The sequence below is a fragment of the Taudactylus pleione genome, unplaced genomic scaffold, assembly GCF_031769625.1.
Source record: "Taudactylus pleione unplaced genomic scaffold, aTauple2 ptg000198l, whole genome shotgun sequence".
Taxonomy (NCBI): domain Eukaryota; kingdom Metazoa; phylum Chordata; class Amphibia; order Anura; family Myobatrachidae; genus Taudactylus; species Taudactylus pleione.
Window position 1 is genome coordinate 7,731,262 of NW_028284600.1, and position 18,182 is coordinate 7,749,443.

The window sequence follows — 18,182 nt, forward strand, 5'->3', positions numbered from 1 at the left end:
ATTAATCCACTCACTCAAAGTGACAATGTGTTTGTGCTGCACAAATGATGGGAATGCAAGATTACTTAATCTGTTTTGACAATTGGCCTGAAAACTAAATGTGTGTTCAATTATTAATCAAGTTCAGTGTCAATCAACAATTGGCAAATACAGCCAATGTAGTGCGATGCTCACCAATCACTTTCTATCTCTCTTTCCCACTCCCCCTGTCTCTTTATATTTGTCTAGCCTCTATATTATCACAAAAAGTAGAGTAAGCATATCACAAAGTGAAATCTAGGGCTGGGCTATAGTACCTTTTGAATAAAGCTTATAGAAGTACCCATTCTAGGCAATGTGATTTGCATGAATTTAACCTTCAAAATGTGCAAATCATGATGAAACAAATAATAGAGGTTGCTCCTATATTCTAAAAATATGTTAAATGTCCAGTATGGGCCTTTTGTTTTTTTAATACACCATAAAACTCTGTACTTACAGGCTGTCAGAGTTGCCCATAAACAGAGAACCAGTAGACGTGAGGCTGCAGTGGCAAACGCAGGATTTCGAGAGGGGGGTTTCCAAATGCTTGATTTTAGAGTGAGTGTGGCAAGTCCAAGAAGAGGGTATAATTATCACTTAATCAGCTTTATTATGCATCATACATCATTGTTCCAGCATTTACAGGACCAGTGATCACAGTAAGCCATTATATGCAGCAGTAGGGCCATACTGCCTGAGCTGAATGTATTTATTTCAGATGTGGGTATCATTCCAGAGCATTGGAGCAAGTCCGGGAGTCTGAGGGAGCAGCAGAAGAACCTAGCACTGCCCTGGACATATATGTATATATTGGTCTCATTATGCACTTGATATTGTATTATTATACAGTATTAATAATTAACCTTATCGATGATGACTGACATGTTGAAAGATCCACACGTGGTGAAAATTATTTCATTTGTGACACTGAAAAGAACATGCAGCACTAGTAAAATTCTATTATATTACTATTTCTATTGTGGTCATGGTGTGGACTGGGGAGGGGGTTTCCAGGCAACTGGAAACCCCCCCTGCGTTTGCCTATGGGCGGGTGAAGAAGATACAGATACAGACAGAGACTGCAGAGGTCTTTGCCCATGAAAGCTTACAGTCTAGTAACCATAATTGCCGACTTCACAGAAATCCTCCCCAGGAGCAGCCGGGAGAAGAGATTCTGCAATCATCTTCGGGGGGGCGGGGCCGGACTGTAGACATCATTAGGCCCCGCCCCACAGCAGAAAAAGACCGTGATTCATGGGTCCGCGAGGAGGGGGCAGGGCTAAATGATGCGATTTGTGTCATTTTAGCCACACCCCCTCACGACGGACCCGTGAATTCTTAGTAAAATCTCCCCATCCTGCCCACTTTACTAAGAAGCGTGCGGGATGCGGGAGATCTGCCTACACTTTTGGGGGTGCAGGGGGCTTCCCGAAAAAAATTGGGAGCCTCCTACAACTAACGGGAGTGTAGGCAAGTATGCTAGTGACAGAGGGCAATGCTTAGACAGCTAGTGAGACATTGAGTGGGCATGTAACTAAAGCCAGGGCTGCTTAGACTCCTGGTGGTAGGGGCATATCTTCATATTGGCCAGGATGGAACTGGTGGTGGTGGGGGCGCCGGCGCCGATCGGCAGTACCACCCATGGTCAGTTCTGTGCTGCTGCTGATTTCTCAGTCAGAAGCATCAGCTCCGAGCAACGAGGAATGGGAGGGGGAGGGGTGATCACCACCTGTACAGCCAGCATGGTGTCTGTTTACTAACTGCCAATGGGGGTCCCTTACTTTGCCAGGGGCGCTTGGACCCCTAGATAGACCCCTGTTTGGCGGGCCTGTGTGCGCGCGCCTGTGTTTGGAGTGATTCAGAGAGGCACGGGAGGAACTCAGCTGTCCATTTCACTTCTCAAACTAAAATTTGCCATCTCAGCATGTTGTAAAGAGCCTTGTGATGGGAGAAAAGCAGAGAAGCCTGCTGTCTCCCAGCCTTCTCCCTGTCCTCTCTGCCTCCCTTGCAGCAGCCAATCAAAGTGCCCCAGGAAGCTCCGCTCTTCTGCCCGTACCTGAGCATCCCGCATGATGCCATCCATGGATGAAGCTGTGGAGGTTCAGTATCTGATGTAGCCCAGGCATGGAGGTGAGCGGGTTAAGGGTCCCCTCTCTGTCCCATATCCCCATCTTACGGTCTAGCCAAGCTCCTGGAAGGCATCGTAAGCCTCATTCCACGCCAGGCGCTCTGGGCAGGAGGGAGAGCTGAAGCTAAAGATGGCGAGAGCGATGCAGTGACAAACAGGTATTGTAGCTCATAAACTACAAAATATTTCTTGTCAGTAATGCCCCTTACTACACATTATGTCACAGTAATGCCCCTTACTACACATTATGTCACAGTAATGTCCCTTACAACACATTATGCCACAGTAATTCCTCTTACTACACATTATGTCACAGTAATTCCTCTTACTACACATTATGTCACAGTAATGCCCCTTACTACACATTATGTCACAGTAAGGTCCTTTACAACACATTATGTCACAGTAATGCCCCTTACTACACATTATGTCACAGTAATGTCCCTTACACATTATGTCACAGTAATGCCCCTTACTACACATTATGTCACAGTAATGTCCCTTACTACACATTATGTCACAGTAATGCCCCTTACTACACATTATGTCACAGTAATGTCCCTTACTACACATTATGTCACAGTAATGCCCCTTACTACACATTATGTCACAGTAATGTCCCTTACAACACATTATGCCACAGTAATGTCCTTTACAACACATTATGTCACAGTAATGCCCCTTACTACACATTATGTCACAGTAATGTCATTAACAACACATTATGTCACAGTAATGCCCCTTACTACACATTATGTCACAGTAATGTCCCTTACACATTATGTCACAGTAATGCCCCTTACCACACATTAGGTCACAGTAATGTCCTTTACAACACATTATGTCACAGTAATGCCCCTTACTACACATTATGTCACAGTAATGTCCTTTACTACACATTATGTCACAGTAATGCCCCTTACTACACATTTTGTCACAGTAATGTCCCTTACTACACATTGTCACAGTAATGCCCCTTACTACACATTATGTCACAGTAATGTCCTTACTACACATTATGTCACAGTAATGCCCCTTACAACACATTATGTCACAGTAATTCCCCTTACTACACATTATGTCACAGTAATGTCCTTTACAACACATTATGCCACAGTAATTCCCCTTATTACACATTATGTCACAGTAATGTTCCTTTCTACACATTATGTCACAGTAATGCCCCTTACTACACATTATGTCACAGTAATGCCCCTTACTACACATAATGTCACAGTAATGCCCCTTACTACACATTATGTCACAGTAATGCCCCTTACTACACATTATGTCACAGTAATGTCCTTTACAACACATTATGTCACAGTAATGTCCCTTACTACACATTATGTCACAGTAATTCCCCTTACTACACATTATGTCACAGTAATTCCCCTTACTACACATTATGTCACAGTAATGCCCCTTACTACACATTATGTCACAGTAATGCCCCTTACTACACATTATGTCACAGTAATGTCCCTTACTACACATTATGTCACAGTAATGTACCTTACTACACGTTATGTCACAGTAATGTCCCTTACTACACGTTATGTCACAGTAATGCCCCTTACTACACATTATGTCACAGTAATGCCCCTTACAACACATTATGTCACAGTAATGTCCTTTACAACACATTATGTCACAGTAATGTCCCTTACTACACATTATGTCACAGTAATTCCCCTTACTACACATTATGTCACAGTAATGCCCCTTACTACACATTATGTCACAGTAATGTCCCTTACTACACATTATGTCACAGTAATGCCCCTTACTACACATTATGTCACAGTAATGTCCCTTACTACACATTATGTCACAGTAATGCCCCTTACTACACATTATGTCACAGTAATGCCCCTTACTACACATTATGTCACAGTAATGTCCTTTACAACACATTATGGGCCCCATTTACAAACGAAATATAACCCCTTTAGTGCTCGCTAAAGGGGTTATACCTTCTTGTTGTATTTAGTAAACAGCGGTAATCTAAGATTACCGCTGTTTGTACAGCATCGCTCTCACCATCTAAAAGATGGCGAGAGTGAAGCGGGCACCATTGCCGGCAATGGAGACCCGCCGGTGCCTTTCCGGCTTCAACGAAGCCTTCCAGGCACTGCCGGGTCTCCCTGTCATGCACATGCGCAGACGGACTGTCGCGCATGCGCATGACCCTGGAGCCCCTTCGCTGGTAGCGTTAGGCTGCCAGCAGCCCAGAAGAGGACCTCGTCGAGGATGAGGATTCCGCTGGACTTCGCGGGACCTCGCCGGAGGGGTAAGTATTACTAAATACCAGTGGAATCTTCGTTTGTATCACAGTGATACTAAACGAAAATTCCCGCTGGTATTTCCCTTCGTTTGTAAATGGGGCCCTATGTCACAGTAATGCCCCTTACTACACATTATGTCACAGTAATGTCCTTTACAACACATTATGTCACAGTAATGCCTCTTACTACACATTATGTCACAGTAATGCCCCTTACTACACATTATGTCACAGTAATGTCCTTTACAACACATTATGTCACAATAATGCCCCTTACTACACATTATGTCACAGTAATGTCCTTTACAACACATTATGTCACAGTAATGCCCCTTACTACACATTATGTCACAGTAATGTCCCTTACACATTATTTCACAGTAATGCCCCTTACTACACATTATGTCACAGTAATGTCCCTTACTACACATTATGTCACAGTAATGCCCCTTACTACACATTATGTCACAGTAATGTCCTTTACAACACATTATGTCACAGTAATGCCCCTTACTACACATTATGTCACAGTAATGTCCTTTACAACACATTATGTCACAGTAATGTCCTTTACAACACATTATGTCACAGTAATTTCCCTTACTACACATTATGTCACAGTAATGTCCCTTACTACACATTATGTCACAGTAATTCCCCTTACTACACATTATGTCACAGTAATGTCCCTTACTACACATTATGTTACAGTAATGCCCCTTACTACACATTATGTCACAGTAATGCCCCTTACTACACATTATGTCACAGTAATGTCCTTTACAACACATTATGTCACAGTAATGTCCCTTACTACACATTATGTCACAGTAATTCCCCTTACTACACATTATGTCACAGTAATGCCCCTTACTACACATTATGTCACAGTAATGCCCCTTACTACACATTATGTCACAGTAATTCCCCTTACTACACATTTTGTCACAGTAATGTCCCTTACTACACATTGTCACAGTAATGCCCCTTACTACACATTATGTCACAGTAATTCCCCTTACTACACATTATGTCACAGTAATGCCCCTTACTACACATTATGTCACAGTAATGCCCCTTACTACACATTATGTCACAGTAATTCCCCTTACTACACATTATGTCACAGTAATGTCCTTTACAACACAATATGCCACAGTAATTCCCCTTACTACATATTATGTCACAGTAATGTCCCTTACTACACATTATGTCACAGTAATGCCCCTTACTACACATTATGCCACAGAAATGCCCCTTACTACACATTATGTCACAGTAATGCCCCCTTACTACACATTATGCCACAGTAATGCCCCTTACTACACATTATGTCACAGTAAGGTCCTTTACAACACATTATGTCACAGTAATGCCCCTTACTACACATTATGTCACAGTAATGTCCCTTACACATTATGTCACAGTAATGCCCCTTACTACACATTATGTCACAGTAATGTCCCTTACTACACATTATGTCACAGTAATGCCCCTTACTACACATTATGTCACAGTAATGTCCTTTACAACACATTATGTCACAGTAATGCCCCTTACTACACATTATGTCACAGTAATGTCATTAACAACACATTATGTCACAGTAATGCCCCTTACTACACATTATGTCACAGTAATGTCATTAACAACACATTATGTCACAGTAATGCCCCTTACACATTATGCCACAATAATTCCCCCCAGTGACAGAAGCCCCCCCAGAACTGACAGATGAAACACTATTAAAATCAGACTTTCACATTAAAATGGGATCTCCCAGGAAGCCAGCTCCTTCCTTTTACTTGCCAGGGCCGCGTGGTGGGTGAGCGCGGGATGGGATGGAGATGCCACATTCCGGGGATCGGTCAGCGCCACTGTCACTCTAATGTGGTGCCAGTTGCAAACCAATTGGAGCTCGCGGAATGGCAGCCGATGCTGATTGTTAGTGTAACAAATGCAGCTCTCTCCCCCCGTGTTTCTACAGTGTCTTTCCAGTTCCAGCCAGCCCCCTTCTGTCTCCAGCCAGCCCCCCTCTGTGTCCTTAGCCAGCCCCTCTTCTGTGTCCCCAGCTCCAGCAGCCCCCTTCTAGATCTCCATCCCCAGCAGCCCCCTTCCGTGTCCCCAGCCAGCCCCCCTTCTGTGTAGCCAGCTCCAGCAGCCCCCTTCTGTGTCTCCATCCCCAGCAGCCCCCTTCCGTGTCCCCAGGCAGCCCCCCTTCTGTGTAGCCAGCTAGCCCCCTTCTGTGCCTCCATCCCCAGCAGTCCCCCTTCTGTGTCTCTATTCCCAACAGCTCCCCTTCTGTGTCCTGTTGAATCGTCAGTATTAACCTTCAGTATATTCCTTCCTATAAACCTCTAAGATTCACCTGCCTAGAACCTCTAAGACAAAAGCCTGCCTAAAACCTCTAAACAGAACGCTAATTGCGTACGCAGTATAACCGCAAATAAAGACAGGAGTGGAATCTGTGTTTCCAACGCACAAGTATTATTCAGGTAAAAGTACAGTCAGTTACACGCAATCTATACATACATAAGTTAGGCGTAAAAGGAAATAATACAGACCCAAGTACAGTTATACATACGCTGCGCCTCTCGACCCAGAGATAGACCTCAGACTTGATATCCTCAGTTCACCCAATATTCAGCATGAACTGGCAAGCCAGTGTTCGGACACATGTATTTATTCCCCCCCAGACTGAAACAGGACAAAGGGAGAACTTCCTGCTGATCTCATTGGTTCCCAGAGAAGAAGCATATGTAACGACACATTTAACAGCTTGTTTCAAATAGACTTTCCCTGCCTCTAACAGCCGGAGTCTTTCTGGTAACGCCTCCTGTAACATTCCATCAACTAAACATTTTGTTGCTTGTAAGTTCTGCGATCCGTAACTTGAGTTTGCATGATGCGATCTCTCCACCGATAACATCGGGATTCTGTACAAAGCGTACGCATCAGAACGAAACCAAACACACCTTGCTTATCATGTATAATACCTTAGATATCAAAAACCTCTATTTCTTAGCATTTAAACTAACTTAACCAACTTGAATCATACAATTTGATGCTAATGGAACCTTGTGTGCGAATATGTAGTGTGTGAGTATTCGGGGTTTGATATAAGGATGCTTGTTAATTTGGGGCAGATGCGTGCGCATAAAGCTACTTTTTCAGCGGTTTCATACTGTCTCATGCATTTGCTAATTGCGATTATTTAATAGCGCCCTTGTGGGTATAATTGTGCGTATGAAAAATGGTGAAAGAAGCGATCGCATAGTGCTAATAAAAATATGTACTATATTGTGAGTTCACCTAAAATGGCGCTTAGGCGGCCATTCGCAAAATGGCGTCTTGCGATCGCATTTCTAAAATGGAGTCTTGCGGCCATTCGCAAGATGGCGTCGCTGCGATTAAATTTTAAACTGAACTTGTCTCACTCAATTATTCAGCTTCGACAGTCCACCCTTTGATAGCAAACAACATGCTATCACAATCTGCTATAAAAATTTATTTTGGGCTTACATTCACATATTATTTAGTGTTATCATGGGATGGCACAAGGTGGTTCTTAATCCATCGACAATGTGTCTCTAGGCGGGGGCATAAAACTACTATTACACGCACACCGCGGATCTTGGGAGATCATGTGACAGATGTGGGAATGCACCAGTCTTATAACAGTAGTTTTGAAGGGGAATTTGAGACTTTACATTGTCTGGGTGTTCTATAGATAACATTTCAATAATATCTTCTATGCATGTCTAAATATTATACATTTAAATGATGGTACTTCCTAGTTCAGGGTTGTAGTGCAGTTCTGTATCTACCTCGGTATACATATTATCATTTCTGACCATCATCATAGTTTCATCCCTTCGTTTCACTCTGTTTTCACATTTTCCACACTTCAACACAATAGGAACACACCGGACGCATATGCCAATTACTATGATGACAATCAGTATAAGGATCAAGAATTTGCCTACGCTGGCGACCACTTCCTGGACCCACTCTCCTAGACCCGAGAACCATTTCACTGGGTTCAGCCATGACACCCATCCTTCTATCTTTTCCCCTGCTTCAGCCACTGATGCATTATGGTTCTTACGAAATTCACACTTTAGCTGCAGAATCTCATCCATCTTCTGGTCTATCACCTCCTTAGGGTCGCTGGTATCATTGGTGACATAAGTGCAACACTTTACTCCAAATTGGGTGGCTAACGTTACGCAATACCCTCCAGTAACAGCTGTTAAATAATTCAACACTAGCCTGTGTTGCACTAGTTCTTTCTTGTACGCTTGCAATTCTCTCCCTGTGTACCTGAATGTGTCATCGTACATCTCGGTGATATTATCTATTAATTTAGCAAGTTCCTGGATATATCTAAAATTTAATGTACCCCTAGCAATTCTGGTGGGATCCAGGGCGACTAAAACTTGGAAGCCAGTTGTCTCACTGATTAACTGAGCGGCTTTATGCATATCACCAGGTATCATATTTCTCTTGCCTCTGTGTTCATATTGTGTGTGAAGATATGGTGACGGTGTGTTTTTATGTATTCCCAACATTTCAACATGTGTGAGGGTCATAACTTCTGGGACTACTCTTCCCAGATAACACAAACCTTCGGAACTCGGGGAGAGCAATTTATACGCTTTTCTTCCACATATAAAATATACATTATCAGGGAGAATATAAGGAATGGTATGCATCATTATCATTAAACACATTTCTCTTGCAAACAATCCTATCTCAGGTTCTTCCAGCTGGTGTATGCAAGTTTCTGGTTGTATTATTTTAGCACAATAACCATCTGGTACTTTACCAATCATTTCTTTGGTGGAACTCAATGTATACCGGTACCTAAAATATTTCCCACTTGATTTAATTGAGCGTAGCAGATCATAGTTTATGGACTCATTATCAGCTCTTTGTGAGAAGGTCATCGTCTGATTATTCCCCGTCACTTCCCAACCTTCGGGTTTATTGGGGTTGGTTATGTTTAAACACAAAAGTGATTTATCTACTTGAAATTGATAGAGTTTGAAATGAGGCGGTTTGGATGAGAGGAATTTTCCATCCAAAGTTTTCCCCTTCTGTAATTCTAAAATTTCCGTGATATTCAGCGGAAATGGCACCAACCCTACATTATGCTGTCCCTGTGGCACATGTGAACACACCCAGCAATCGGTTTGATTTAACACTTTGCCTACCATGCTGTGATAATCCTCTAAAGGATACCCTCCCCAGTACAGTTCTCATCAACTAGGGACCCACAAAACTCACAAATACAGGAATCTTCAGATGATAACCCTTCACACCTTCCCCGAGTATCCGGAATGATAGCTCTCTTAACAATAACAGTACTAAGATTGGTCAGACACTCCCCTGATTGGCATTGCACTCCTCCTTTCTCCACTCCATCAGCTCCTGTTTCCTCAATAGGTCCTCCATCACAGACACTGGGTATTCCCGAACTGACCAGGATGGTGAACACTCTAAAAGAGAATATGAAAATGAACACAGCAGGCCCGTCCATTGTCACAACAAGACCTGCAAATTTCTCTCAGTTCAGGTATCTCACAACAACCTTTTCAATCCTCCCGGAACAAGCTCGCGAGTGACAGATCCACACTATCAGCTTTGTCTCCGACCTGTTTCTCCACCGGTTGATTGACCTTTTTACAGTGAGTGGAATGGACCCAGGTATCTCTCTCGGCCACCTTCAAAGATGTAGTACTTGTCAGCAGCACCTGGTAAGGACATTCCCACCGATCAGTCAAACAACCTGAACGTAAGAAATTTCGGATCATTACATATTCTCCTGGTTCAACATCATGGCAGTTCATTTCAGGCATATCATGGGACAACAATTTCAGTTTCTGCTGCTGTTGCTTTAACTGCTTACTCATTGATATAAGATACTTCACAGTTACCTCGTTGTTACCCTTTAGATCTTCCTGTGGACTTATAATCAAATGAGGTTATCTACCAAACAATATTTCAAATGGGGACAGATTCAGAGGAAATCTAGGAGTGGTCCTTATACTATGTAGGACCAAAGGTAAAGCTTCTGGCCATCCTAGTCCAGTCTCCGCCATGATTTTACTTAGCTTATTTTTAATAGTCCCGTTCATCCTCTCTACCTTGGCACTGGCTTGCGGTCGGTAGGGGGTGTGAAGTCGGCTATTAATACCCATCAGCTTACACATATTTTGGAAAACATCACCTGTGAAATGGGTACCCCTATCACTTTCGATGATTCTAGGGATACCGTACCTGCATACAAATTCCTGAACTATTTTCTTGGCAGTGAACGCAGCAGTATTAGTGGCTGCTGGGTAGGCCTCAACCCAGTTAGAGAATACGTCTGTGCACACTAATACATACTTAAGGTTCCTGCAGGGTGGTAATTGGATGAAATCAATTTGTATCACCTGGAAAGGTCCATCAGTCGGTGGAATGTGGGACGGTTCGGTAGGGATCGCTTTCCCTATGTTCTTTCTCAAGCAGGTCAGACAGGACATTGCTATCTTCTCTGCTTGTGAAGAAAACCCTGGTGCGCACCAGTATGCCCTCACCAACTTGCACATGCCCTGTTTACCCAGATGAGTCAGACCGTGTGCTGCTTCAGCCAGGCTAGGGTAATATGCCTTGGGGGCTACTGGCTTACCATGTCCGTCCCTCCAGAGCCCGGAGGACTCTTGCCCACACCCCTTGGACTTCCATATGGATTTTTCCTTAGTTGAACACAAATTTTGCATCTCAATTAATTTCAGCATATCAATGGTTTGGAATGACATAATTGTTTCAATTGGAGAAGGCATTTTTAACCCCGCTGCCCATTTTGCAGCTTCGTCAGCTCAGTTGTTGCCCAGTGACACTGGGTCATCCTCACATGTGTGGGCTTTGCATTTAATTACTGCCACTGCTTTGGGCAGTTGGATTGCTTCTAAGAGATGTTTTATGTGTCGGGAGTGTGCAACTGGTGTGCCTGCTGCTGTCATAAAATTTCTCAGACGCCATAGAGCCCCAAAATCGTGCACCACCCCGAACGCGTACCTCGAGTCAGTGTAAATGTTAGCAGATTTGCCTGCTGCCAGTTCACATGCTGTAGTCAGTGCTACTAACTCTGCCACCTGGGCTGAGTGAGGAGGACCGAGAGGTTTAGCTTCCATGATGTCTGTGTCATTTACAACAGCATAACCTGTACATAATTCACCTGTGTCTGTTTGTCTATGACAACTCCCATCTGTATAGAAAGTCACATCCACATTCTCTAAAGGTATGTCATGTATGTCAGGTCTAGCAGTAAAGGTCTGATTCAGATATGTCATACAATCGTGGGTGTCATCATGTCTGCTGAACTCACCTCCCGCCAGCAACTCCTCTCCTTCCACCCTTTGTACATCATGTTGTACATATGGCAAGTATGTTGCTGGATTCAGCGTACTGCAACGTTTAACTGTAATATTTGCAGGAGCGATTAGGGCTAGTTCCCATTTGGTGAACCTAGCCGAGGAGACGTGTCTGGTTTGAGCTGAGTTCAACAGAACAGATACAGCATGGGGAGTGTAGACAATCATATCATGGCCCAATACTACGTCCTCACTTTTACTCACCAATAAAGCGGTAGCTGCTACACTTCTCAAACAGGTGGGGAGTGATCTTGCTACCATGTCCAATTGGGCACTGTAGTATGCTACGGGCCTACTGGCATCACCATGTTCTTGTGTAAGGACACCTGCAGCACAACCATCGGCTTCCGTACAATATAAATCAAAAGGTTTTTCATAATCGGGTATTCCCAATGCAGGAGCTTTTGTCAGGCTATCCTTAAGATTAAGAAAAGCCTGTTCTGATTCCTCAGTGTGTGTGACACGATCGGGCTTTGAGGAAGAGACTAGTTCCTGTAAAGGCAAGGCCAAAATAGAAAAACCTGGGATCCACATTCGGCAATATCCACACATTCCCAAGAAGGTACGAATTTGCTGTTGATTCTGCGGCAGTGTCATGTTTTGTATGGCTTGGATTCTATCATTTGTAAGATGTCGTAACCCCTGGGTTAGGCAGTGTCCCAAATATTTTACTCTGGGCTGGCACAGCTGTAACTTGTCCTTAGCCACTTTGGCCCTCATTCAGAGCCGTGCGCTCTGAGCAGAGCGCACGCTCTGAATGAGGGCCGCCCTCCATAAAAATGGAGCGTCCTCCTGGACGCTCGTATAGCTGTGGGTCACCACCCACAGCCTATACGAGCATGCAGTTTGATGGCCGCGATGGTCGTGACCATCGCGACCATCGCCACTGGGAGCCGGAGCCTGCGGTTGAGGTTTTCAACCGCAAGCCCTGAAGTGATTTTGGCTCTATCAGAGCCAAAATCACTCCCACTGACATCACTAGTGATGTCAGTGGGCCGGCTTCTGACGGGAGGCGTTCCCGTGGGAACGCCCCTGTCAGGGAGGCACGCCCACCAAAGGGGGCGTGCTGTCAATCAACATCGACAGCACGCCCCCTTTGATCAGACACAACGAGCGAAGGAAAGTCCTTCGCTCATCGCGTCTGGCGCATGTGCACGACGGAGCTCCCGCCGTCGTGCGCATGCGCAGAGCACAACATCGACCCACTTGCGAGCGGACAGCCGCTTGGGAGTGGGTCTGAATCAGGCCCTTTGGGTCCTGTTTGCGAGAGATGAAGTAACAAAAGTTTAGTATCATTCACACATGACATAAAAGAGTCAGAACATAGCAATAAATCGTCCACATATTGAATTAGAACTGATCCATTGGCAGGTTGAAAAGCTTGTAAACAGTCATGCAATGCCTGGGGGCAATCGTGTCCATGTATATTGCACACCTCTGTATGTAAATGTGAATAGGTACTGACAGTCAGGGTGGAGAGGCACAGAGAAGAAAGCAGAACAGAGGTCAATGACAGTGAAATGGGTTGCATTTGGTGGGATCTGTATCAAGATGACGGCTGGATTCGGCACTACAATTGGCTCTCTACTACCTTATTAACACCTCTAAGGTCTTGCACCAGCCTATAACCCCTCCCACCACTCTTCTTTACTGGAAAGATGGGACTGTTGGCTACACTAGCTGTACGAACTAAAATTCCCTGTTGCAATAATCGCTCGATTATTGGAAACACCCCTAGTTCTACTTCCTGTTTTAGTGGGTACTGGGGAATTTTTGGAGCTTGCCTACCGTTTTTTAAGTGTATCATTACTGGGCTTACGTTTGCCATTAATCCAGTGTCCTGTCCATCTTTTGTCCAAAGGGAATCTGGAATTTGGGACAACATTTCATCTACTTGTGATGGATTTTTTTTTTAAACTGTAGAGTGGTACATTATCCTTTGTGGGGTGTCTAACATATCCCGCACCTCGTATACCATTCTCTCTGGGATATCTAAATATACACCATCAGGGGTGCAATATATGACACATCCCATTTTACATAACAAGTCTCTGCCCAGCAGGTTAGTAGGAGCCGCGGCAGCCAGAAGAAAAGAATGTCTGGTATGCAACAGCCCAATACTAACCTCTGCGGGTCTGGTTAAAGGATAACGTTCCACTTTACCTGTCACACCCATTGTTGGTATTGTCTCGTTGGTCGCCTGTAAATTAACGGGAGATTTCATCACTGACTTGGTCGCCCCTGTGTCTACAAGAAAAGGATATTCAGTACCAGCTACATCAACCATCAAGACCGGTTCTTCCCTAGTACTTCCCGTTAACCTGACTATCTGTAGACTACAGGTATGACCTGACCCCTAGCGTTGGCTACCATTCTCCAATAAAGCATTTACGGCTACAATTGGAGCTGGTGCCTGCTGAGTATTTGCTGATCTCTGTGCATATCCCTTATGGGGATATCCAGGTTTCCCTTGGTGTGGGGTCCATACTCTTTTTACTGTGCAGTTTCTACTTAAGTGTCCTGTTTGTTTGCAATTAAAACATGTCCGTGATTCAGGTGAAAGCATGTGTTGTTGTGAAGTTTGAGCAGAGGTCAAAGGTGGTGGATATGGGTAAGGATAGGGAGGGTAAGGGTATTGTGGGGGAAAAGAAGTGGGTGGATATCCTGGGACTTGTGGTTGCATTGGGTTAGTGGGATAGAGTTGTGTTTGTTGTTGAGTGGGGTTAGTGAGAGCAACTTGTTCTGGCATGAGTGTGTGTGCAAGTGCAAGCGTGTCTGTTGGCTGTGATGTTAACGTCATTCTCTCCAGAGCTTGTATACTGACAGCCATTAATTTTTCGCTCTGGGTCTCCCTCTTTTTTGAGATGTTTTTGTCATGTTCTATGGCAGACTCTATGAGGTTATCTATTGTAAGTCCCCGCCAGCCAGGCTGTGAGGTCTGAACCTGAGTTTTTAAATTCTCTTTTAAACCATCCATTAATATCGTGACTATCATTCCCCTGTGGTGAGTGCTATCTTTAATCTCTTCTATCCCAGTGTACTGGGTGATAGCCTGCAGAGCCCGGTCGCAATATTCTTCTGCAGTTTCACTCTCTTTTTGTTTGATTGTGAAGATTTTGTTCCAGTTAACTACTACTGGAAAATATACACCCAATTGAGTCACAATGCGGGAAATGTTACCTTGGTTTACTTGGTCTGTTAAGGGAATGTCGCCATCCAATACACAGTCCGTGATAAATTTTGTCACGTCGGTATTGTGTGGCAGGCAGGCCCTTAACACCACACGCCAATCTTTATTAGTGGGCTCATGAGAACTACCCAAATTTCTCAAAAATCTTTGACATTTGGCTAATTCCTTTTTGGGATTGGGGAAATCATTTGTGATGGAATTCAGTTCTGCTCTTGTCCATGGACAATGCATTACTACTTCCCTCGTGGGCACTACACCGTTTGCATCCGCATTTCCATTCGGAACAGTTATTGTCCGAATGGGATGCAGACCGGCAGCGTTGCTACCTCTGACCTGGTTACCTGGCTGGGGGTTTAATCTGCTGCTGCTACGTATGGTATTAACAACTTCCTCAATGGGTGCAGAGTGTATTAACACTTCCCTTGCTGTTACCGATGGAGATGGCGGCACCACCCGTGATTGTGGTGATGCAGTATCTATCATTTGTACAGCATGGGAAATGGCAGACATTACAATAGGCTCATCTTCTACATCATAAACATTTTCTTTATGGTTACTTAAGAGGGGGTACAAATTACTTGTTAAATTTTTATTGGTATTTTTGGTAACTGTACTTGCACCTCCATCCACATAAGGTGGGGGAGGTGAGCGTGAACTGCTGGCAATACTCTCCACGACGCTACTTTGCTGCACATGCGCGCCAATTTGCGCTCGCCCGTATTGCATCTTAGCGTCGTGGATGTATTTTCTGGCAATGCGTTTGCAACGCTAGTTTGCGTCATTTGCACATTTTTAAGCCAAGCATCCCCTTCATGCTGCCATATTTTTAAACATTCAAAATACTTAATCTTTTTCTCTCGGGATCGCACCATACTGATGTGATCCTGGACATTATCTAACACATTTTTGTCAAAACTACCAATTCTGGGAAACGGTCTAACACTCTTTCTCGTCATATTAAACCATATATCACAATACCTTATTGCATAAGTACCGTACTTAGTATGCATAATACGACGGGCTGATCCAATCGGAGCCTCCATTAGCAGCACATCATTGCTTAACATTTCTACTGTTTGCATGGCTCCCATTCTGAGACAACTCCTACGCTTTTCAATAAAAATGTAAACTGGTGAAAGACAATCAAGATACTTTCACTTACCTGTGAACGATTTAAGTCGGCGGCGCCCACACACCTGGATAAGATTTCGTAAGGCCACTTCCACACTTAGATAAGTTTTGAAACAGGCAACTTCCAGACCCGGATAAGCTTTAGTAAGGTAACTTCCAGACCTATGAGAGTTTATATGTCGGCCACTCTCACGCACCTCTATACAACAAAGACAACATGTACACCTGCTACTGTGTTTAGAACGGTAAAGCTGCTTACCGAGCGACTAGGCTAACCCTTGCACCTAGCCCTTAAGGATCATACGGTACCCTTAACTTTAGGGAATAAATTACCCCTACCAACAATACACTCACTGTTACACACTTTTTCTCTGCGCAGAAAATAAACGTTTAAACCAGATATTGGTAGATAGAAAAAAAATGTAAACCTCAATGGCTTTGTTCAAACACGTGGCAGCAGAACCGGAAGTGCGTATACGCTATTGTGCTATTGTCCGCATACACAATTATGCGACTACCACACAAGCGTATAATTACTTTTTTAACTGCGTACGCAAAAATGCGTTTTAGCTGCGTACGCAAATACTGCAGCACCCCTCTAAACATAAGGTTCTATCAACAGAGGAAAAACAAACTTTTTTTTCCTCTCTTGTCCCTGGATTCTAATCAGCGCTTCCTCTACACAATAACCGGCAGTACGCTCTCAGCAACACTGTGGTAATGAAAGACTAATGCGTCTCTCAAAAGGCGCCTCCACCCTTTTGCTGAGAGAGGACTGACCGAGTGTTATCGTGTATCAGATAGTGTGATAAACCTACAAGCCCCCAACTGTTGAATCGTCAGTATTAACCTTCAGTATATTCCTTCCTATAAACCTCTAAGATTCACCTGCCTAGAACCTCTAAGACAAAAGCCTGCCTAAAACCTCTAAACAGAACGCTAATTGCGTACGCAGTATAACCGCAAATAAAGACAGGAGTGGAATCTGTGTTTCCAACGCACAAGTATTATTCAGGTAAAAGTACAGTCAGTTACATGCAATCTATACATACATAAGTTAGGCGTAAAAGGAAATAATACAGACCCAAGTACAGTTATACATACGCTGCGCCTCTCGACCCAGAGATAGACTTCAGACTTGATATCCTCAGTTCACCCAATATTCAGCATGAACTGGCAAACCAGTGTTCGGACACATGTATTTATTCCCCCCCAGACTGAAACAGGACAAAGGGAGAACTTCCTGCTGATCTCATTGGTTCCCAGAGAAGAAGCATATGTAACGACACATTTAACAGGTTGTTTCAAATAGACTTTCCCTGCCTCTAACAGCCGGAGTCTTTCTGGTAACGCCTCCTGTAACATTCCATCAACTAAACATTTTGTTGCTTGTAAGTTCTGCGATCCGTAACTTGATTTGCATGATGCGATCTCTCCACCGATAACACCGGGATTCTGTAAAAAGCGTACGCATCAGAACGAAACCAAACACACCTTGCTTATCATGTATAATACCTTAGATATCAAAAACCTCTATTTCTTAGATTTCTTAGCATTTAAACTAACTTAACCAACTTGAATCATACAATTTGATGCTAATGGAACCTTGTGTGCGAATATGTAGTGTGTGAGTATTCGGGGTTTGATATAAGGACGCTAGATAATTTGGGGCAGATGCGTGCGCATAAAGCTACTTTTTCAGCGGTTTCATACTGTCTCATGCATTCGCTAATTGCGATTATTTAATAGCGCCCTTGTGGGTATAATTGTGCGTATGAAAAATGGTGAAAGAAGCGATCGCATAGTGCTAATAAAAATATCGCCACATGTACTATATTGTGAGTTCACCTAAAATGGCGCTTAGGCGGCCATTCGCAAAATGGCGTCTTGCGATCGCATTTCTAAAATGGAGTCTTGCGGCCATTCGCAAGATGGCGCCGCTGCGATTAAATTTTAAACTGAACTTGTCTCACTCAATTATTCAGCTTCGACAGTCCAGTGCCA

The 18,182-nt window shown here is 43.8% G+C and overlaps 1 protein-coding gene across 1 annotated transcript in view; it reads left to right on the forward strand.

Annotated features, from left to right (window-relative positions):
- The first annotated feature begins 2,087 nt into the window (after positions 1-2,087).
- Positions 2,088-18,182, forward strand: part of CHST15 (carbohydrate sulfotransferase 15) — a 160,205-nt gene continuing 144,110 nt past the window's right edge. The window contains exon 1 of the mRNA XM_088476961.1: positions 2,088-2,151. The gene's annotated coding sequence lies outside the window, so the exon portion shown is untranslated. The remainder of the gene's footprint in view (positions 2,152-18,182) is intronic.